The sequence below is a fragment of the Ornithorhynchus anatinus genome, chromosome 2 (assembly GCF_004115215.2).
Source record: "Ornithorhynchus anatinus isolate Pmale09 chromosome 2, mOrnAna1.pri.v4, whole genome shotgun sequence".
Taxonomy (NCBI): domain Eukaryota; kingdom Metazoa; phylum Chordata; class Mammalia; order Monotremata; family Ornithorhynchidae; genus Ornithorhynchus; species Ornithorhynchus anatinus.
The window spans coordinates 111872448-111897006 of NC_041729.1; the positions used below are offsets into that span (position 1 = coordinate 111872448).

The window sequence follows — 24559 nt, forward strand, 5'->3', positions numbered from 1 at the left end:
CAGCAGAGTGAAGTATGGATTGGAGTGGGAAGAGGCAGGAGGCAAGGAGTTCAGAAAAAAGGCTAATGCAGTAATCCAGGCCAGATAAGGTGAATGATTGTATTAACGTGGTAGTAGCTTAGATGGAGAGGAAAGGGTGGATTTTAGTGATATTGTAGAGGTCGAACTGACAGGATTTAGTGATGGATTGAATGTGTGGGTTGAATGAAAGGGAAGAGTCAGGAGGAATAATGCCAAGGTTTTAGGATTGTGAAACAGAAAGGATGGTGGTGCTATCTACAGTGATGGGAAAGTGAGGGGAAGAACAGGGTTTGGGTGGGAAGATAAGAAGTTCTTTTTTTGACATGTTAAGCTTGAGGTGATGGGAGAACATCCAAATAGAGATGTCTTGAAGACAGGAGAAAAAAGCAAGACTGCAGAGATGTAGAGAGATCAGGGCTGGAGATGTACATTTGGATATCAAACCCATCAAACACTCCCCCAGTGCTATTCAAACCAGAATTTTGTGTGTTGAAATTCTACACAAAAATGAGAAAAAAATTCAGATAATCACTGCTTGGAAGTCTGGGAGTTTATTTTCCTCTGTCAGATGGCAAGGATATCCATCCAAGTTCAAGCTGACTAGTCCCTCTGTAAACATCTCACTTTTCACTGAATCTCTTTCGCTCCTTCCCATGTTGAGCTAGCAGTTAAAATTCAGAAACCCAGACATGACATTTTACCCAGACCTCACATCACATGTCAAGAGGAGCTATGAGTTCTTACAGTATATGTTGCAATAAAAGGACTTGGTTTGGACTGGGTGCCATTTCCTGTGTCTTCCTTAAATTGACAAATCTATTGTAATCCTCCTCCTTTTCAAATTGACATTAAATTTAAGCATTGTCTGAGTGCAGAGCACTGTACTAAGTGTTTGGGACCATACAATAAAAGTTGATAACATTGTCCTGTTCTCAAGCAGCGTATATTCTAGACTCTGGTATGTCTTGTCTTATGCTGTCTATTCTAGTCAACACATAGCGACTCCATGGACACATCTCTCCCAGATGCTCCACCACCATCTGCAACTGTTCTAGTAGTGTATCCATAGAATTTTCTTGGTAGAAATAAGGAAGTGATTTACTATTTCCTTCTTCCACACAGTAAACCTGAGTCTCCGCCCTGGACTCTCTCCCAAGCCTCTGCTGCCCAGCATGGGTGAGCTTTGACTTGTAGCTGATTGCCTTCTACTTGCTAGCCACTGTCAAGATAGGAATGGAATGGGTATGCCTCTGCTTGACTCTCCATCCCATAGCCAAAACTGGTAGAGTACTGGAAACTCTCCAGGTGCTACCCTGAGGGGGTCTCTGGTATTTACTTCTGGAATATTTTCCCAGCCAATGTTTTAACTACACTCCATTCTCCTATAACATTTGTGCTGTGTTTATGCAAAACCCTAGGTTAAGGAAAATTTGTCCTATAGTATTTATCTGTTCTGATGCTACATGTAAATGAACAATCCATTTCTTCCAACTCCATAGTTAGTTGAAACCCAACAGGCTCATGTTGTCAGATGAACATTTCCTAATTTCCAAAATGTTCCAGCCAAAAATCTCTAATGAAGGCCCAAATTATGAAAAAGCTAAGGGTATGGCTTTTACAGGATAATGCCTGGCTTTCACAACAAGTCCACTGAAAGTGCCATGTGATGGAATGTTGACAATTTTCCTGAAGGCTTCCCCAAACAGGGCCACTCATTTTGAATATTCAGTTATAAATACCATTCATGCATATCCATGGTTCCTTTGCTGGATCTAAGAATCGCTGGATGCTTAGCCATCCAGAAGAGAACATATTCTTCAAATTTTTCTATTTGTCTCTCCAACTCAGATTCCCTGGTCTGAGCAGAGACCTCTCCTTTCCTGCTATCTCTAGACAGCATGGGTTATTATACTTTAACCTTAAGGACTCCTTCAATAGGAGCAATTATAGAAATCGCACTGCCTGCAACATAAACTCTGTTGTAACTCAAAGTAGAAATCAGTGTCAAAGAAGTAGTGAACCTGGACACCAATGAGCAAATGGGGTCTCATAGGGAAAAAAGAGAATGAAATCTAAGGACCCAAATAATCTGTTCCTTTTCCCCTCTAAAAGTGAATCTTTGGGGAGAAAGTGTTTTGCCCCTCTCTGTTGCCAAAAATCACTGAACAAATTCTGATCTGTCTGAACAGATGTTTCAGAGGTCTGAACCACAACCACCTAATATTAGTCAAAATTTTGGCAGAAGATTAAAGAAAACCAGAACTAGGACCACTTCTCTTTATGAGATACAGTGAGTCACTGGCACTTTTATAAGAAATAGAATTATATTCTCACAAAATAAGAGCAAACCACGTCATGACTGCTGATTCACTTATTCATGTTTTATTTTTAAAATATTTACAGGATTTAACCCACTCAATTTTCAAAAGAATTTTGCGTGAAATCTTCCCAAAATGAAAAAGATGGTAAGTTCTTAGGTCATCATAGTTCCTGATATAAAATGGAATTGCATATGCTAAACAACTTTTGATTTCTCTAAGCCAAATGTGTTTGCCTATCTAGGATATCATGAAAAAGAACAGGGGAACTGGACTCTCTACACAGAAAGAAGACCCCTGAAACCAGACTTTTCTCAAAGCTGCAGATCATTTCATTGAATACAGCTTGGCCTAGTGGATGAAGCACAGGCCTGGGAGTCAGAAGGACCTGGGTTCTAATCCTGGCTCTGCCACTTGGCTGCTATGTGAACTTGGGCAAGTCACTTCACTTCTCTGTGCCTCAGTTACCTCAATCTGTAAAAGGGTGATTAAGACTGACCCCCATGTGGGACATGGACTCTGTCCAAACTGATTAGCTTGTATCTACTTCAGCACTTAATACAGTGAATGGCCAAAAAAAATGCTTTGGAGATTTACTGGGGCCTCTTCATTAGGGGAAGAAATTGAACATTTTCCCAGCATTCTCCACTTTCAGATAACCTTCCAAGTCACTGGAGAGCTGACAAAAAGTACAACTTTTCTGCCTCATCCCATTCCTTTTTATACCTGGATCACTGTTGGGCATCTAAAGACAGCCATGATGAGCATGGATAGGAGGATCACACTCAAAGCTAGGCACGCCTCCATGCAGAACAGAAAGGGACATATTTTTCCCTGGGAGATTAGCCCTGCTGATGAGCCTACCAGAATCTGAACTCAGTCCTGTTGGGCCCAAGGTATATGTATCAACAATGAGGCTTTTGAAAAGCCTCTTTGGTCACAGGGTGTAATCTTCTGGCCCTCCAGTCATGAACAAGAATAATAATAATAATGTTGGTATTTGTTAAGCCCTTACTATGTGCCAAGCACTGTTCTAAGTGCTGGGGTACATATAAGGGAATCAAGTTGTCCCATGTAGGGCTCACAGTCTTCATCCCCATTTTACAGATGAGGAAACTGAGACACAGAGAAGTTAAATGACTTGCCCATGGTCACACAGCTGTCAAGTGATGGAGCCGGGATTAGATCATGACCTCTGACTCCCAAGCCCGTCTCTTTCCAATGAGCCACGCTGCTAATACATTATCAACCCTTCAGAAGTCTTTCTTATCAGGCAACAGATCACATATCTCTACTTCTTAGGAGAAAACAACACATTTGGCTCTCTTAAAACATATAAAATGCAAGCCAAGTTTTCTGGCCAGCAAGTCTGAATCCAACAGAGTCATTCACCTGCCAATGGGATTTGCAAGCAAGAGGAATGAAGATTGCTTGTTTTAACATCTCAGTAGGGCCTCGTGGCCTCAACCCAGCAAACGTATCCAGAGGTAGGCAGTACCAGCTTTCAGTTTTCAGATAACAAAAGAAGGCATACACAACTCCAAAAAAGAAGAAAAGGAAGCTAAATTCAGCAGGCACAGAAAACCACTGAAATATCAGTGGGGACTTACCATTGTAAATTCAGGGCAAAACCCACTTTCTTGTTCAACCTCACTTCCCTGGGTTACAGATGCAGCAATATAGAAGAAACAGCGTAGTCTAGTTGAAAGAGCATTGTTCTGATAATCGGAGGACCTGGGTTCTAATTCCGGCTCTGCAATTTACCTGCTGTGTGATTTTGGGCAAGTCATTCACTCAACTTCCATGTGCCTCAATTTACTCATCTGTAAAATAGGAATTCAGTGCCTGTTCTCCCTCCTCATGAGAGATTGTGACTGTGTCTGACCTGATTAACTTGTAACTATCCCAGTGCCTAGTAGAGTACTTGGCACACTGTAACCACTTAACAAATACCACAATTGCTTTCTCCATTTACACTCACTCCCTTGGTGAACTCATCCGCTCTCACGGCTTTGACTACCATCTCTACGCAGATGACACGCAGATCTACATCTCCGCCCCTGTCCTCTCCCCCTCCCTTCAGGCTCGCATCTCCTCCTGTCTCCGGGACGTCTCCACCTGGATGTCGGCCCGCCACCTAAAACTCAACATGAGCAAGACTGAGCTCCTCATCTTCCCTCCCAAGCCCGGTCCGCTCCCAGACTTCTCCATCACCGTGGATGGCACGACCATCCTTCCCGTCCCGCAGGCCCGCAATCTCGGTGTCATCCTTGACTCGTCCCTCTCGTTCACCCCACACATCCTATCCGTTACCAAGACCTGCCGGTTTCACCTCTACAATATCGCCAAGATCCGCCCTTTCCTCTCCACACAAACGGCTACCTTACTATTACGGGCTCTCGTTATATCCCGGCTAGACTACTGTGTCAGCCTTCTCTCTGACCTCCCTTCCTCCTCTCTCGCCCCGCTCCGGTCTATTCTTCACTCCGCTGCCCGGCTCATCTTCCTGCAGAAACGATCTGGGCATGTCACTCCCCTTCTTAAACAACTCCAGTGGTTGCCTATCAACCTCCGCTCCAAACAAAAACTCCTCACTCTAGGCTTCAAGGCTCTCCATCACCTTGCCCCTTCCTACCTCTCCTCCCTTCTCTCTTTCTACCGCCCACCCCGCACGCTCCGCTCCTCTGCCGCCCACCTCCTCGCCGTCCCTCGGTCTCGCCTATCCCGCCGTCGACCCCTGGGTCATGTCCTCCCGCGGTCCTGGAACGCCCTCCCTCCTCACCTCCGCCAAACTGATTCTCTTTCCCTCTTCAAAACCTTACTTAAAAATCACCTCCTCCAAGAGGCCTTCCCAGACTGAGCTCCTCTTCCCCCTCTACTCCCTCTGCCATCCCCCCTTTACCTCTCCGCAGCTAAAGCCTCATTTTCCCCTTTTCCCTCTGCTCCTCCACCTCTCCCTTCCCATCCCCACAGCACTGTACCTGTCCGCTCAACTGTATATATTTTCGTTACCCTATTTATTTTGTTAATGAATTGTACATCGCCTTGATTCTATTTAGTTGCCATTGTTTTTACGAGATGTTCTTCCCCTTGACGCTGTTTAGTGCCATTGTTCTTATCTGTCCGTCTCCCCCGATTAGACTGTAAGCCCGTCAAACAGCAGGGACTGTCTCTATCTGTTGCCGACTTGTTCATCCCAAGCGCTTAGTACAGTGCTCTGCACATAGTAAGCGCTCAATAAATACTATTGAATGAATGAATGAAAGGTTCTTCTTCCCGCCTCCAGACCACCCTTCCTTCTCCATTTCCCTCCGATATTCAGGGGAAGGAATTCTGGATGGAGGGCCTTGACCCAACCTAGGCATGTCCCTGGCATTCTTAAATAAAATAATAATAATAATAATAATAGTAATAATATTTGATAAGCACTTATTATGTGTCAAACACTGTACTAAGCACTGGAGCAGAATCAAGTTAATCAGGTCAAACACAGTCCCTAGCATACATAAAGCTCACAGTTTAAGTAGGAAGGAGAACAGGAATTGAATCCCCATTTTACAGATGAGGAACTGAGGTTAAACTAAGGTGAACCCCAGGCACAGAGAGGCTGATTTGCCCAAAATCACCCAGGAGAAAGAGGCTAAGGTGAGATTAGAACCCAGGCCCTCTCACTCCTAGGCCTGTGCTCTTTTCGCTAGACCACACTGTTTCTCATATAAAGTGATTCCCTTACAGTGTAGTTTCCTACAGGCTTAGGAGACGTCAAGAAATATCTCAATTGACACTTAGGGAAAATCTAAGTGCAACTGAGACAGATTTTGGAACATCTCTTATCCTCTGCTTCCCCCTCCCTTCCCCCTTATTTTCAGGCATAGAAAGGGGATGATTTGGCCTTCACTAACCTCAGGACCAACCATGTATGTTATCCTGGAATTACATTTCTAAGTCACCCCCACTTCCCTGTATTCATTACCCCTCCTGAGAATCTCTCTCATCAAATAAAATCATTGTGTCCACCCCATCCTTTGACCAGCATGCCAACTGATGATACTTCCCCTTGTTCAAAAACAATGCCTTGTCATCAGACTCTGAAATCCCTAGGGAAGTGGCTTGTGGATGTTTCTCTTCTTCCAGAGAGCTAATGTCTTTCTTCTTCACTGATCCAAGGGAATCCAGGAAGCAAGGGCTGTCTGTGCATTTTCATCCCAATATCTTGAAACATGCTGAACAAGGGTGTGTCAAAATGGGAAAAATAATGATGATAATAGTTTTTGTTAAAGGTTTATTATGTGCTAATTACTGTACTAAAGTCAGGGATAAATACAAGTTAAGTAGTTTGAACATAGTCCCTGTGGAGAGATAATAGGTATTGAATCCCCATTTAACAGATAATGGAACTGGGCACAGAGAAGTTAGTGACTTTCCCTAGTTCACACAGCACCATTCATCTAGCACTATTCACACAGCAACCTCCAGTGACTGCCCAATCACCTCCACAGCAGACAGAAACTCCTTACCATCAACTTTAAAGCCCTCAGTAACCTTGCCTCCCCCATCTTACCTCCCTGATTTGCTACTACAAGCCAGCAGGCTCATTTCATTCCTCTAATGACAATTGGTTCACTATATCTTGCTCTTGTCTATCTTGCCAGCCCGAACTCTCACCCACCTCCTCCCTCTGACCTGGAACTCCCTCCCTGTTCACACCCAACAAACCACCATTCTCCCCACCTTCAAAGCCTTTTTAAAATCACATCTTCACCAAAAAGCCTTTCCCAACTAAGCCCTCATTTCCTCTACTCCCTCTCCCTCCTACTTTGCCTTTGTATTTGACTTTGTACCTTTAAGCATTAGATATTCATCCACCCTCAACCCCACAGCATTTAAGTCCATATCCACAATGCATTTTTAATATCTATCTTTCCCCCTAGACTATAAACTCCTTGTGGGTAGGGAATATGTCAACCAATTCTCTTGTAGTGTACTCTCCCAAGTGCTTAATATAGTTTTCTGCACACAGTAAGTGTTCAATAAATATGATTGATTGATTGATTGATTAAGTGGAAGATCTGGGATTAAAACCCAGGTCCTCTGACTCCCAAGCCCCTAATCTTTCCACTAGGCTATGGTGCTACTCATTGACCATTAGCTCACTGTGGGCAGGGAACATGTCTACCAACTCTCATATATTGTACTCTCTCAAGCACTTAGAACAGTGCTTTGCACACATTAAGCACTCATGATATATGATTGATTAATTGGCTATCTGCTTCTCATTGGCCACTGGCAAGCCCAGGCATTTAGCTGGAAGAGCTAGCCCAGCCTGAGCCTAACCTCAGTGGCCTACAATTATCCTTAGCAACTTCCATGAGAGTGGGGAAGGGAGGGGGATTTGGGAAACTCCGGGGACCATCCTTCCCAACAGCACATTCCAGAGGATGGCCACATGACTGCTCTTATACACCCACCCTTCTCATGAAGAAGCAGCATGGCTTTGTGGATAGAGCACAGGCCTGAGAGTCAGAAGGTCATAGGTTCTAATCCTGGCCTCTGCCACTTTTCTGCTATATGACCTTAGGCACATCACTTCACTTCTCTGTGCCTCAGTTACCTAATCTGTAAAATGGGGATTATGACTGTGAGTCCCACATGGGACAGGGACTGTGTCCAACTCAATTGCTTGCATCAACTCCAGCACTTAATACAGTAAGCACTTAATAAATACAACAGTTATATAATCAACATCTTGTGGGTGACCAGGAACAGCCATTCAATCTTCTCTAGTGGACAGCCAGTAGATCAAAATTCAAATCATCACTGAAATTCCAACCTAAAGAGATCTCTTCATCCACCTGAGAGAGACCTCAATGCCCAGGCTACCCAGGGGAAGCCCACGGGATGAAAAACAATGCACATAATGCAGAGACCTGGGTGAGTGGCTAGGCCCATCTCTCCCCTCCCTAAAACTTGCCAGACATCCCACTGATCCAGATCCCACCGAGCTCACTTCCATATCCTGTTTTTCTGGGAAGGTCTGTCAGGAGGAGAGAGGCATTCTGGCCTAACTGGTTCCCTGAGCTGGTAACTCTGGGGGCCTCTTGGGCTGCAACTGACACTCAGCAGCTCTGAGCAAGCAAGAAGTCATGCAAAGCTAGTTAAGAAGGTGAGGTGAGGTGGAGAAGTAGAGGAGCTTCTGCTCCTCAAGCCTCCTCTCCTCTGAAGTTCATCCCTGGATTTCCCAGTGAAGTCATTGGTTCATCCAGCCTCACACACACTCCTGTCCCCGATTAGAGTGACACAAGGAAGCAGGGGAAGCTCTCATAGGACTGTGGGAATAGTGGGAGCAGAGAGAGGGTGATAGCCTACATCTATTTCGCATTTCATTTTATATTTTCTCTGAAGAATATTTTCATCATTGAAAAGCACCTACACATCAGGAAAAAAATAAGAGCAATATTTATATTGCTAAAGAACATTCCCTACAAACCTTATGTCCACATTTCCAGGAAGAATTTCCTTCCCTAGATTGCCAAACTGTGAAATCTGTATTTCTGTCCTTGTTGTTTGCCTCATTTAAGGTCAGGGAAACTTGCCTTCACTTTTCCTCCCTCTAACATTGCAATTTTCCCCCACTCATGGATCAGTTTAAGGAAACACAGAATTAAATCCAGTCTCATCAACAAAGTCTCCATGGGACACACAGTAGGGATGCACGTTGTTCTGGTTTTCTACAATTAGTCTGTTCCCCATCTGGTACTGGAGGAGGTAGAGGCAGGTACACGATATTCTGAGGTGTATGACATTCTAAGAGCAGCCTCAGTAGCTGTTGGAGTGGCTGACAGATAAGGCTTAAAGTATGCAAAATTATTGGAAAGAAAATAATGAAAGGAGCAGAAGGATATGATGGGGCCGCTACTGGGGGGTGACAAAGGGATTAACGGAGTGTAAAAGAGGATCAAATCAAGGTGGCTGCTCTGAAGGCAAAGAAGCAAAAAGGAATTATCTTTAAGGTTAAATAAACTGAGAAATGGACAAAGGAGGTGCAGCTTGGCATAGTGGGAAAAGCACAGGCCTGAGAATCACATGACCTGAGTTCTAATCCCAGCTCTGCCACTTGCCTGCTCCGTGACCTTAGGAATGTCACTTCACTTCTCTGTTTCCTCAACTGTATAATGGGAATTCAGTACCTGTTCTCCCTCCTACAGGGAAAGGAACTGTGTTCAACCTGATTATTTTGTTTCTATCCTCACATTTAGAACAGCGCTTGACACATAGAAAGTATTTAACAAATACCATAATTATTATCATGATCCAGTCATCTTCAAGACAGTTGGAACCACGAGCACAAAAGCGCAAAAAGGGGAGTGCCTTCAAAAAATCAAAAACAGCAGTCACAAAGACAAGGAGAACCTCTTCCTCAGAGTTTTCATGCAAAGAGGTCAAGTTGCAAGGACTCACTTCATTCATTCATTCAATAGTATTTATTGAGCGCTTACTATGTGCAGAGCACTGTACTAAGCGCTTGGAATAAACAAGTCGGCAACAGATAGAGACAGTCCCTGCCGTTTGACGATCTTACAGTCTAATTGGGGGAGACTGACAGACAAGAACAATGGCAATAAATAGAGTCGAGGGTAAGAACATCTCGTAAAAACAATGGCAACTAAATAGAATCAAGGCGATGTACATTTCATTAACAAAATAAATAGGGTAATGAAAATATATACAGTTGAGCAGACGAGTACAGTGCTGAGGGGATGGGAAGGGAGAGGGAGAGGAGCAGAGGGAAATGGGGGGAAAAGAGGGTTAAGCTGCGGAGAGGTGAAGGGGGGGGTGGTCGAGGGAGTAGAGGGAGAAGAGGAGCTCAGTCTGGGAAGGCCTCTGGAGGAGGTGAGTTTTAAGTAGGGTTTTGAAGAGGGGAAGAGAATCAGTTTGGTGGAGGTGAGGAGGGAGGGCGTTCCAGGACCGCGGGAGGATGTGGCCCCGGGGTCGACGGCGGGATAGGCGAGACCGAGGGACGGTGAGGAGGTGGGCGGCAGAGGAGTGGAGCGTGCGGGGTGGGCAGTAGAAAGAGAGAAGGGAGGATAGGTAGGAAGGGGCAAGGTGATGGAGAGCCTTGAAGCCTAGAGTGAGGAGTTTTTGTTTGGAGCGGAGGTTGATAGGCAACCACTGGAGGTGTTTAAGAAGGGGAGTGACATGCCCAGATCGTTTCTGCAGGAAGATGAGCTGGGCAGCAGAGTGAAGAATAGACTGGAGCGGGGCGAGAGAGGAGGAAGGGAGATCAGAGAGAAGGCTACCACAGTAGTCTAGCCGGGATATAACGAGAGTCCGTAGCAGTAAGGTAGCCATTTGGGTGGAGAGGAAAGGGCGCATCTTGGCGACATTGTAAAGGTGAAAGGTCTTGGTAACGGATAGGATGTGTGGGGTGAACAAGAGAGATGAGTCAAGGATGACACCGAGATTGCGGGCCTGAGAGACGGGAAGGATGGTCGTGCCATCCACGGTGATAGGGAAGTCTGGGAGAGGACCGGGTTTGGGAGGGAACATGAGGAGCTCAGTCTTGCTCATGTTGAGTTTTAGGTGGCGGGCTGACATCCAGGTGGAGACATCCTGGAGGCAGGAGGAGATGCGAGCCTGAAGGGAGGGGGAGAGGACAGGGGCGGAGATGTAGATCTGCGTGTCATCTGCGTAGAGATGGTAGTCAAAGCCGTGAGAGCGAATGAGTTCACCAAGGGAGTGAGTGTAAATGGAGAACAGAAGAGGGCCAAGAACTGACCCTTGAGGAACTCCAACAGTTAAAGGATGGGAGGGGGAGGAGGCTCCAGTGAAGGAGACCGAGAATGACCGGCCAGAGAGGTAAGAGGAGAACCAGGAGAGGACAGAGTCCGTGAAGCCAAGGTGAGATAAGGTGTGGAGGAGGAGGGGATGGTCGACAGTGTCAAAGGCAGCAGAGAGGTCAAGGAGGATTAGAATGGAGTAAGAGCCATTGCATTTGGCAAGAAGGAGGTCATGGGTGACCTTAGAGAGAGCAGTCTCGGTAGAGTGGAGGGTATGGAAGCCAGATTGGAGGGGTTCTAGGAGACAATGGGAGTTAAGGAATTCTAAGCAGCGATTGTAGATGACTCGTTCTAGGATTTTGGAAAGGAAGGGTAGTAGGGAGATAGGGCGATCACTGGAGGGGGAAGTGGGGTCAAGAGTGGGTTTTTTTAGGATGGGGGAGATGTGGGCATGTTTGAAGGCAGAGGGGAAGGAGCCATTGGGGATTGAGTGGTTAAAAATAGAAGTTAAGGAAGGGAGGAGGGCAGGGGCGATGGTTTTAATAAGGTGAGAGGGAATGGGGTCTGAGGCGCAGGTGGAGGAGGTGGCACTTGCAAGAAGGGAGGATATCTCCTCTGAGGATACTGCAGGGAAGGATGGAAAAGTAGGGGAGAGGGTTGGTGGGGGGGAGGGGAGAGGCGGAGGGGTGACTTTGGGGAGCTCAGACCTGATTGTGTTGATTTTTGTGAGGAAATAGGTGGCCAGATCATTGCGGGTGAGAGATGGCGGAGGGGGAGGAACAGGGGGCCTAAGGAGAGAGTTAAAGGTCCGGAACAATTGGCGGGGGTGACGGGCATGGGTGTCGATGAGGGAGGAGAAGAAGTTTTGCCTGGCGGAGGAGAGGGCAGAGTTAAGGCAGGAAAGGATAAATTTGAAGTGTGTGAGGTCGGCTTGGTGCTTGGACTTTCGCCAGGAGCGCTCAGCTGCTCGAGCATAGGAGCGTAGGAGGCGGACAGAGGAGGTGATCCAGGGTTGTGGGTTGGTGGAGCGAGAGCGGCAGAGGGAAAGGGGGGCGAGAGAGTTGAGATGAGTAGAGAGGGTGGAGTTGAGAGCGGAGACCTGATCATCTAGAGTGGGAAGTGAGGACAGGGCGGCAAGGTGAGGAGAGATGGTCTGCACAGAATCTCAATTAGGAAACACCAAAAATATTCAGGCATGCCTCCGAAAGGCTCCAGGCCACCCAAGAGGTTATGTTGGAGATAGGGTGACCCATCTTTGGGACAGAACCAGGGAGGAGCAATAGATGTTGGAGTTAAAGGCTTGGGAGACAGTGCAGCACCTCCTGACCCGGGTCCATGGGTCACCAGGGCCACCATTCGGGGTACCGATTTTATCCTGTTGGAGTCATGGAGACAGAGATGATTAGGAGAAAATTCTTAAATCATGAACTGGCTAAAAATATAGGCAAAACAGATGGACAAGATTAAGACTCTTCAGTGTGGAAAGATGCAGGCTAAGAAGAGGCACGATGAGAAGCAAAGTGGCTTAGTAAAAATAGTAATAATTATTATGATATCTGTTAAGTGCTTACTATGCACCATGCACTGTTCTAAGTGCTAGGGTAGATACAGGGTAATCAGGTTGTCCCAGTTGGGGAATCACACTTTTAAACCCCATTTTACAGATGAGATAACTGAGGTACAGCAAAGTTGTGACTTGTCCAAAGTCACATAGCAGACAAATGGAGGAGCCGGGATTAGAACTCATGTCCTCTGATTCCCAAGCCTATGCTCTTTGCACTAAGCCATGCAGTGGAAAGAGCACTGGACTGGGAGTCAGAGATCCTGGCTTCTAAGTACAACTCCACCTCTAGCCTGATGTTTTACTTTGGGCAAATCACTTACCTAATCTTTGCCTCAGTTACTTCATCTGTAAAATGGGGATTAAGATTGTGAGTTTTATGTGGGACAGGGTCTATATCCAACCTGATTATCTTGCATCTACCCCAGCACTTAGTACACAGTAAGCACTTAATAAATAGCATAAAAAAGAAGTATACAAAACCAATAAGAGAACATAGGGCAAACATGGAATTTTGTTCAAGCTGAAAATATTAGCAAATTTAAGAAATGTTTAGGAAAATTTATGGACAATAAGTCTTAATAATACTGTGGCATTTGTTAAGTGTGTGTAAGTATTGTGTGACAAGTATTGTACTAAGTGCCAAGGTAGACACAAATTAATCAGCTCCAATAAAATCCCTGTCCCCCATGGGGTTCATAGGCTAAGTAGAAGGGAAAACAGGTATTGAATTCCTATTTTACAGATAAGAAACTAAAGCATAGAGAAGTTAAATGACTAGCCCGAGATTACACAGCAGGCTAGTGATAGAGCAGTGATTAGAACCCAGGTCTTCTTACTCCCTGACCCATGCCCTTACCTCTAGGTCACATCATTTGAGTACCTAAAAAGGAAAGCTAAGGATACTGAGGGGTAAAATTAAAGGTGTGACATATTAGATTGATAAATATTATCCATCATTAGCCTCCAAAGTCCTACCATTTTACTTTGCTCTGGCCAAAGCCTTGGTCATATTCTGGGCTTCACAGTATTGAGAGATGTGGAGAACTCAGAGGGGGTGGTCCAAGAAAACTATTGAAGTACATGAATAGGAGGGCAACTATCACCATAGTTCCTCCAAGTATTCTCTTGCCCTTGTCAAAGATAGGATTTTGTGCTGCTTGGGCCATTAGCTTGACATACTAATATGACTATCTTGTGCTAAAAGCACCCGCATTCATTTAGCCTGGAGAAGGGAAAGTATGGGGAATACCTAATACTGCTGTCCAGGTAAATGATTAGTGACAATTAGCCTTTCTTCATCTTCAGCTTAAAAAGAGATGAGCTTAAATTGCACTACCAGAGACTTATGTAAGCCAAAAGGAATCAATCAATATTTATTGAAGGCTTACTGGGTACAGAGTACTGTACTAAGCATTTGGAAGAGTACAATTAGTGAACAAAGAGCTGTCCCCAAAAAGCTTAGACCCTAGAGAGGGATTTCTTGATGGAGATGACTGGCAAACACTAGAATCAATCATCACTGGGAAGCAAGAAAGTGTTTTGGTGGGGGTTTTTGTGAGGCTTCTCATCTGCCTTAGTTGGCTTGAGTTTAATTTTATATTAAGACAGGGGAGGGGACTAAATAAATTTTCCAGACCCCTTTTCTTCCACAGGCCTTCAACTGACTTCTTATGGACCAGCCAACCAAGCATCTCTCAAAGATGCTGAGTCTGAAGCCTAGATTTTGTGTTGTCTAGACAGGCAAGATATAGCGAGAAACAGAAACAGGCAATCAGAGCAGTCAATCAATAAACATTTATTGAGCAAGCACTTGGGATACAATGTAACAGAGTTGGTTGGCACATTCCCTGAGTATAAGGATCTTACAGCAAAACAAGGATGTTGGCATAGGGACTCATTCTTATTTGTTAATATTTATTCAGAGGTCCCAGAGTACAAGAACAAATATCAAACTCCAGCCTTTGCCTTCTGAGAGCACTTATCCTAAGACATCTTAACTTTTGGGAAGGTAATCCCTCATTCCTTGCTCTCCTCTTTTCCAATTTTCCCTCAGCCCATGTGTTTCATTTCTCACAGTTTGTCCTTCGGGCTGGAATCTCACATCTTGCCCTGAGCTAAAATATCCTTTCTTCTCAATCTTGCTTGGCTCCTCTTATTCTTCCCTGATTAGACCCCCATCTTCCCCATTACCAGACATCACAGCTCTCTTATTTGCTTTCAAGTTTATTTATTTGTTATTGGTTCATTTAACCCAACAAAAGACAGTCTTGGGCTGTGGGTCACATATCAGCCACTCTGGAATCCATCAGTGAAGTTCAATATCAGTGGAGTCTTCTCTGAATAAGAAGGATAACTATATATAATTGATATATTTATCAATCAATAGTATTTATTGAGCACTTACTGTGTGCAGAGCACTGTACTAAGTTCTCGGGAGAGTACGATAAAACAAAATTGGGGAGACAGGCATTAAAATAAAATACAGATATGTACATTTGTTTTATGGCATTTGTTAATTGCTCACTATGTGTCAAGCACTGTTCTGTGCGCTGGGGTAGTTACAAGATAATCAGGTTGAATACAGTCCCCCATCTCACATAGGGCTTACAATTTAAGTGGGAAGGAGAAGGATTCAATCCCCATTTTACAGATGAGGTAACTGAGGTACGGAAAAATGACTTGCTCAAGGGCACACTGCAGACAAGTGGCAGAGCTGGGATTAGAACCTAGATATTGCTTCACAATTGTTGTGGGACAGAGGTTAGGCATTATTTACATCTATCTTCATATCCTTTCAAATTGATGTTTAAATATTAGTTAAGATTGCTTACATTTCCCATATATTGTAAAATTATATGATAGGGGTTGTGTGTTTTCCTTTTTCTTCATGTGCCCCAAATGCCCAGTACAAGGATCCATGTAGTAGACACACAATCAATACTCTGGGTAGTAATTCAGAGACATGGGTCTTTATGTCCCAGTTGGCTGGTATTTACCCTTCAGACCACGTGTTTGTTTTGTCTCTACAAAAGTTGTGTGCAGGAAACTTCCCAGAACCAGGCCCTCATAAAAGGGACTCAAAGTTATCCCAAAGATGTTGGTACCACCAAACAGTCGAACCTCAATCATTCAAATCTCTTGGCCTGAAATGTAATAATCAGTAATCTAAATAATTCAAAAAGGCTTCCAAATGGCTTTCTATGACACAAGAAAGTACCAGAATAATAACATCGCATGAGAATTCAGAGAATTTCTGGTAACCTTGGACTACATCCCAACTGCAAACATAAATGGGAACACCAAAGGCAATCTATAGTGACTTCAGACCATCACTGAGATGTGAACCAAAAGCAAACTGGAGATCCAAGTATGCAGGCAAGAAAAACAAAGTTGTTCTGGTAGAATGCTGGAGAGATTTTCGTCATTTTAAATTAGGAAATCCCTCACCACAAGAAAGAGTTGACCCTGTCGACTACGGCCAGCCCAGATTATTCAACCTTCCCATAGTCCCAGTTTGACTGTCTCAGCTAATTATCTTGAATCCACCCCAGGGTTTAGTAGTGTTTGGCACATAGTAAGCACTTAATAACTACCATAATAATTAAGTACCATAATTAGATATTTTGGAAGATCTATACAAATTGCAGTTACTCCCCACTTTATCCTTGTTTTCTTTTCTCTATTTGCTAAATTTTATCAGCTGAAGCTGAGAGATCAGACATCTTCCTTAATGAACCAAAACTGTTTCCAGTCATCCCTGACAAACCCAGCATTTTAACATAAGTAAACAATGAAACTCTTTGGATCTTAGAAAGTTAACTCCTTCCTTGTTCCTGAAAATAAAATCTTTTTCCAGGAAATTTCATGGATTAGTGGGTCTATGCATTTCAGGATTTTTTAAAAGCAAACTCAAAATATGCTCCTATATATCTGTTCTATAAATTAGATTCAACTAGGTCATGATTTTCCTGCCTTGCAACAAAGCATACCTTCTAGCTCTAAAACTAGATTTAAAAGCATCTATGATCAAAATTAAATATTTTGAGCTCTTCTGAGAGAAGTACTGAGAAAAATAAAATATTAGTGCAACAAAGTATTGTTCTAGGTGGGAAAACCCTTTTACTTTAGCTCTAGATGAATCTGTTACCTTGTTTAATCTCCAACAATTTCAATTATCTCTTAGACCTTGAAGTCTCTTACCTGGAGCTCTGGATTATTTCACCCTGTTGCTTCTAGTCTGCGAAAGGCTGCAGGCAAAGATTTCACCTTGAAATGGAAGGGTTCAGTTATTGTGACAACAGATTTATATGTTTCCCAATCTGAAGCGGAAATAATTTCCTAATTTGGATTGTGTCATCTTTCAATAGCTACAATCCTTTTAAAAGGCGCGAAGGGGGATCTGTGAATGAGTTCATGTATATTTGTGTGGGTAGCTGCTGGATGCAGATAGGCACGCTGCCCAAATGGGGAAGTGACTGGGGAACTAATGAGTAAGTTTCTTAATTTGGGGCAAACTGCAAATTGCTGATGTCCAGCTAATGGTAGTGATTTTTATGTACTTAACTTGCCACAAAAACACCTCCCTTCTCTCTTTCTACAGCCCACCCAGTACACTCCGCTCCTTGGCTGCTAAACTCCTCACTGTGCCTCATTCTTGCCTATCCCACTGTCAACCCCTGGCCCACATCTTACCACTGACCTGGAATGTCCTCCCTCCTCACATCTGCCAAACTAACTCTCTTCCCCTCTTCAAAGCCTTACTGAGAGCTCACCTCCTCCCGGAGGCCTTCCCAGACCGATCCTTCCCTTTCTCTCTGCCCCTCCTCCCCTCCTCATTCCCCCTACTTCCTCCCTCTGCTCTACTCCCTTACCCTCCCACAGTACTTGTGTATATTTGTACATATTATTTCTCTATTTTATTAATGATGTGCATATATCTATGATTCTATTTATCTTGATGGTATTGATATCTGACTACTTGTTTTGTTGTCTCTCTCTCCCCCGTTTAAACTGTGAGCCCATTGTTGGGCAGGGATTGCCTCTATCTGTTGACAAATTTTACATTCCAAGTGCTTGGTACAGTGCTCTGCACACAGTAAGTGCTCAATAAATACGATTGATTGATTGAATGAATATTGAAAAAAATCCTGCTGTAAGTCATTTGACCCCTGAAAAACTATGTCTCTGGATGTTTTCCATTTAACCATCAGTCTAATCTACTGAAAGTCTTGCTTTTCCTGCTTTCACATTGTTCAGCATACTTTCTGAATGATAAAAATGAATTTTAGGGTCATTTTATTATGATGTTTGGTACTGGTTACCTATGTCCTTGCCTCTGAGTGACTCAATCCGAGATTTAGGTAGAACACATTAACTCCTTAGATACCAACCACCACAACAACAATTTTATTTTATTTTGTTTTGTTTTTTGAAGACTCAGTGTGCACACTGTGCTGCATAAGGAGATTTACAAAAGAAAAATTAAAGCATGCTCCCTACCTTCAAGGAGCTTGCAGTCGATTCGGTGGGGGGCGGGGGGACAGTCAGAAGACAAGAAAACCCATTGTAACTTGGATTCTCTTTCCCCTTGGAAAGAATATAAAAATAGTCCAGGCTATAAAAATAGCTGGTCTCTTTAAGCAACTGATTCACTAAGCCAAAGTCAATTATTAAAATTCAATGACAATGAACCAGAGATGCTTGAATTAATGATTCACAATTTACTACTTGAATTAATGATTCACAATTTACTAATTAGTGCCAAGGTTAACATCAACTGAACACATTCATCCTGACTCCCTTCTCTAGTTAAAAAAGAGCTGGGGATTCCCAGCATCAGATGGAAGCCTTTTGAAAGTCCACGAACAGAGAAAAGAATTCATTCAATGGTGTCACGGGTGAATGGACAGCCCTCAGTGCTGATAAACACATCTTGGTAGTCACTGAAGGTGAGTGAGTGACTCTATCCAATTTATATATTGAAACTTCTTTGTTCCCCACCTATATACATTTATTCTAGTCAGAAAAGACATCACTGACTGTAGCCATGTGGAATTCTCGACTGTAATACTAATGGTATTTATTGAGCACCCACTGGGTACAAAGCACCATACAAAACACTAGGGAAATATAACTGAAGAATGAGACAGTTTCCCTGCCTTCAAGGAGCTTGCATTATAATGGGGAAGACAGACATAAAAAGATTTATAAATAAGATAATCAGAAAAAAACCTAGTCAATCACAGTTTCCCCTCTCAGGATCACATCTAGTGAGTTTCCAGGACACTACCAGTCTTGGCTATGGGAGGAAGAGTCAAGCAGAGGCATGTCCTTTCCATTCCTAGCTTGGGCAGTGGCTGGCGAGAGGAAGGCATTCTGCTACAAGTCAAAACTCACCTGTGCTTGGTAGCAGCAGTATGGGAGAGAGTCGAGGGTGGAGACTCAAGTTTACTGCGTGGAAGAAGGCAATGGTAAACACTTCCATATTTTTACCAAAAGAACATTGTGGATACACTAACAGAACTATTGCAGATGGAGGTGGGGCATTCTAGGAGAGATGTGTCCAAGGAGTCGCTATGGGTCAGAAACAACTTGACAGCATAAGACAAGAAAAGACAATCACAGTTTCCTCATCTGTAAAATGGGGATTGAGTGTGAGCCCTATGTGGAACAGGGACTGTGTCCAATCTGACTGACTTGTATCTAACCCAGTGCTTAGAACAGTGATTAGCACATAGTAAGTCCTTAACAAGTACCATTATAATGATGATGACCAAACTGATGCTCTCAACACCACCCTCTCTACTGAACTCAGCTCTCTGGCTCCCTTATCCATTCATGGATCTCGAATCACTAATCCATGCCCTGGATCACCTGCACAGTCTGCCTCTTTTGCTCTTGTGCATGAACCGCTCAGTACTGATGGTAGGAATCTAGATGGCAGGCTGACCTTGTCCACTTCAAGTTTATCCTTACATGCTTTAACTCTGCCCTCTCCTCTGCCTAGGAAAATTATTTCTCCATCCTTAATGATACCCCTGCCCATTGCCCTCATCAATTGTTCCTGATGTTTAACTCCCTCCTCAACCGCCTTGTCCCCCCGCCTCCCCCATCTCTTGTCCCTAATGACCTGGCCACCTACTTGATTGAGAAAATCAAAACTATCAGGCGTAATCTCTTGAAAATTTCTCCTCTCTTGTCCCTAATGACCTGGCCACCTACTTGACTGAGAAAATCAAAACTATCAGGCGTAATCTCTTGAAAATTTCTCCTGAACCTCCCCAGTATCTCCCTCCTCCTGCCCCTCCTTCAACTCCCCCATGTTTCCCATCAGTATCTAAAGAGATCTGCCTTCTCTCAAAATCCACTCCCTTCGCCTGCATATCCAACCCCATCCCTTTGCACCTTATCAGAACACTTGCTCCCTCTCTTCTTCCCTCCCTAACCACCATCTTCAGCTGCTGGCTCTCCAATGGCTTCTTGCCCACTGTTTTCAAACATGTCCATGTCTCCCCTATCCTAAAAAAAATCCCCCCTTGACCCCATAGCTCCCTCCAGTTATCCCCCCATCTCCCTCCTACCATTTCTCCCCAAACTCCTTGAACAAATAGTTTACATCCACTGTCTCAAGTTCCTTTCCTCCACCTCTCTCCTTGACCCCCTCCAATCTGTCCTTTTCATTCCATAGAAATTGCCATCTAGAAGGTAACAAACGATCTCCTTCTTGCCAAATCCTGTGGCTTATACTCTATCCTAATTTTCCTCAACCTCTCACCTGCCTTGGACACTGCCGACCACCCCCTTCACCTGAAAATATTATCCAACCTCGGCTTCACTTACACTATCCTCTCTTGGTTCTCCTATCTTTCTGGCTGCTTATTCTCAATGTCTTTCATGGATTCCTACTCTGCTTCCTAACCCTTGACTGTGCTTTCCCCTCAAAGTTCATTTCTGAGTCCCCTTCTATTCTCCATCTGCACCCACTCCCTAGCAGAACTCATTGCTCCCATGGCTTAAACTCCCATCTCTATGCATATGATTCCCAAATCTACATCTCCAGCCCTTATCTCTCTCCCCTCTGTAATCTCGTATTTCCTCCTACCTTCAAGATAACTCTACTTGCATGTCCTGCCATCACCTCAAAATTACCTTGTCACAAATAGAACTCTTTATCTTTCCACCCAAATCCTGTTCTTTCCCTGACTTTCCCCATCTCTGTAGACAGCACCACTATCCTCTATCCTTCCTATCTTACAAGTCCATAACCTTAGCAGTATCCTTGACTCCTCTCTCTCACTCAACTCACATATTCAATCTATTCAGTCCACATTTTGTGACTCCTCAAGAACCTCCAGTGGTTGCCTATCCACCTCTGCATCAAACAGAAACTCCTTACCATGGGCTTTAAAGCAGTCAATTACCTTGCCCCCTCCTACCTCACCTTGCTACTCTCCTACTACAACCCAGTCCACACACTTCGCTCCTCTAATACCTACCTATTCATTGTACCTTGATCTCTACTATCTCGCCTCTGACCTCTCAACTACATCTTGCCTCTGGCTGAAATGGCCTCCCTCTTCATATCCTACAGACAATCCCCTCCCCATCACTCCTCAGAGCCTTATTGAAGACACATCTCCTCCAAGAGGCTTTCCCTGACTAAGCCCTCTTTTCCTCTTCTTCCACTCCCTTCTGCATCACCCTTACTTGCTCCTTTTATTCATCCCCTTTCCTAGCCCCACAGCACTTATGTACATATCTGTAATTTATGTATTTACATTAATATCTGTCTTCCCCTCTAGCTCACTGAGGATAGGGAATGTATCTGTTATAGTTATACGGTACTCTCCTCAGCACTTAGTACAGTGTTCTGCACACTGTAAACACTCAATAAATATGACTGATCGGTGAAGCTCCTGTGTGTGTGTGTGTGTGTATAGGGGGAACTGGAAAAGCCAATGCGGGATCCACAGTCCTCGTCACACCAGGCACGTAGAAAGGTCGTCCCTTGTTGTGTTTTTTGCTCTTAGGGTTCGTAGCGCTGCAGCTGTTTTTCCTTTAGTGTCGTGTCTCTTGTTCCGTGAGAAGCTTAGGCTCAAAGGGAGCCAATCCCTTCCTTATGGCAGTGTGCCACACAGGTCTGTCCTCAACAATTGGCTCCCAGCTTTCATCTGGAACACAGCACTGTCTGAGGCTTTGTTTCCCCTCTGAATTAAAAGTGGTGAAGCAGAAGATTGGGAAATAAACTTAAAACTAAGTCAGTCAGTTCCCTTTTTAGGCAAACTCAGTGGGGTGTTCACCGTGGAAATTCATTCCACAGTGAAAATCTCCCCCTGATTAACGGGCTCCTCCCAGGCCCAGGGAAATTCCACCAAGCCAGGTCCTTCTCCCACAGCTGCCAATGCTGATATGGTGGTCACAACTAATCTAGACCACATGGTCTACTCTGGCTCACCTCCATGAAGAACCATTGCTGACCACAACTTAATATAGCCAGGGAGAGGAAATGAAAAAGGAATCTCCATCTCTATTTAGGGCCTGTGCCTTTGCTGATGCACCATCACTGACTTCATGAGCTAGGAAAATCATTCATGTAACTCTCATTGCTAGAAATTGTAATGGAAATAGCCACACTGCAGCCTTTCCATGGGCCCCACCCTTGAACTGTATACAAACTAAAAGACAAATGTCAGAGGAAACATCCATTGCAAAAAATACAAAGGGCAGCTGGCCCTCTTTTCCTCTCCACCCCCACCTTCCTCCTAGAGTAGTCCTGCTCTAGGCCATGTGACACAAGTGGTGGTTCCCTGTCCCTTTATGGGGGTTGCTCCGTAAACTGATTGCCCCATCTACTGGATAGGAAATGGGGTCAATACATAATGTACTAGTAGAACTCTAAAGGACCTTGGGGGCAGAGGTGAAAGAGTCATCCAGGTTGTGCAATACCTGGATGGGTCCACCAGAGAGAGACCACAAAACTCATACCCCTAAGAAACCAAGGAAAGGTGGAGCAAGGGGAGAACTGTTTGGGACAGAGTTCAGGGAAAGAGGCAGGGACTAGGCCAAGGTTTTCTATTGAGAACCTTTAAGCCCACTCCCTTAGAGAACTCTTCCACTCCCACGATTTCAACTACCATGTCTATGGATGATTCCCAAATCTACATCTCCAGCCCTGATCTTTCTCCTTCTCTGTAGTCTTACTTTTTCTCCTGCCTTCAGAGTGTCTCTACCTGGACATCCACCATCACAGATGTAACAAGTCCAAAACAGAACTCATCATCTTCCTAGCCAAACACTGTCTTCCCAGTGACTTTCCCATTACTGTAGACAGCATCACCATTCTCCCTATCTCAAAAGCCTGTAACTTTAGGATTTTCCTCTACTCATCACTCTGATTCTACCTACATATATCTGTCATCAAATCCTGTCATTTTTACCTTCACAACTTCATTAAAATCCACGCTTTTCTCTCCATCCATCAACCTCCCTGTCTCCTGTCTCTCTCCACTTCAGTCTATAATTTACTCTTCTGTGTGGATCATTTTTCTACAAAAACATTCAGTCCTTATTTGCCCACTCCTCAAGAAACTTTAGTGGTTGTCCATCCACCTCTGCATCAAACAGAAACTCCCTACCACTGGCTTTAAAGAACTCAATCACCTTGCAGTCTTTCTTACCTTACCTCCCTTTCCTACTACAACCCAGCCCGCATACTTCACTCTTCTAATGCCAACCTATTCACTGTACCTCGATCTCATCTATCTTGCGGCCAACCTCTTGACCCTGTCCTGCCTCTGACCTGTAATGCCCACTCTCTTTATATCCAACAATCGCTCTTTCCATTTTCAAAGCCTTACGGAAGGCACATCTCCTCCAAGAGACCTTCCCTGCCTAGGCCCTTATTTCCTCTTCTTCCACTCCCTTCTTCTTCACCCTTGCATTAGAATTTGCACTCTTAATTTACCTTCCCACTCAACTCCACAACACTTACGTACAGATCCATAATTTATTTATAATAATGTCTGTCTCCTCCACTAGATGGGAATTTCATTGTGGACAAGGTACGTATCTACCAATTCTTTTATTGTATGCTTCCAAGAGCTTAGTACAGTGGTCTGAACACAGTAAGCTCTCAGAAATACAATCGATTGATTAAGCATGCAATGGGAGATTGGTGAGGTAGGCTTGAAGAGGTAGGCTTGAAAATGGAGTACTCTGGACTGCTTTTAATATTTTATGGCATTTTTTAAGCACTTATTCCATGCTGAGCACTATAGTAAGGCTGGGGTAGATACAAACTAATCCAATTGGACACAAAGTTGAGGGAACTGAGGCACAGAGAAGTTAAGTGATGTGCCCAAAGTCACACAGCAGACAAGTGTCAGAGTAAGGATTAGAACTCAGTTCCTTCTGACTCCCAGGTCTCTGCTTTATCTACTAGGCCATGCTGCTTCTCTAATCTTCAGTTGATTTTTAGTTTCCAGTAGAGGGAATTTTGTTGGTTTTTTTAATGGTATGTGCCAGGCACTGTACTAAACGCATACCAAGCACTGTACTAAGCACTGATTAGTTACAAGCTAATCAGGTTGGACAAAGTCTATGTCCCACATGGGGTTCACAGATTTTACAGATGAGATCACTGAGTCCCAGAGAAGTTAAGTGATTTGCCCAAAATTGCACAGTAGAGAAGTGATATAGCTGGGATTAGAACCCTGGTCCTCTGACTCCCAAGCCCATGCTTTATTCACTAAACCATGCTGCTATCCTCTCTCTTCTCTCACTCCAAACTACCTCACACTCTTAATTCCTCTCTAACTAACCTCACTCGTGCCACATTCTCATTTCTCCTCCTTCCAACCTTTAGCTCATACCCTCCTTCT

General features: G+C 44.1%; 1 protein-coding gene and 1 non-coding gene across 2 annotated transcripts in view; one reads left to right on the forward strand and one right to left on the reverse strand.

Moving 5' to 3' along the window:
- IL1R2 (interleukin 1 receptor type 2) overlaps positions 1-16947 on the reverse strand; it is a 36717-nt gene extending 19770 nt beyond the window's left edge. The window contains exon 1 of the mRNA XM_029057899.2: positions 16881-16947. The gene's annotated coding sequence lies outside the window, so the exon portion shown is untranslated. The remainder of the gene's footprint in view (positions 1-16880) is intronic.
- Positions 16948-18928: 1981 nt separating this feature from the next.
- On the forward strand, positions 18929-19066 carry LOC114809472. Its single transcript, XR_003757256.1, has one exon. It is a non-coding gene; the product is annotated as a small nucleolar RNA SNORA7 (small nucleolar RNA).
- The last annotated feature ends 5493 nt before the right edge of the window (positions 19067-24559 follow it).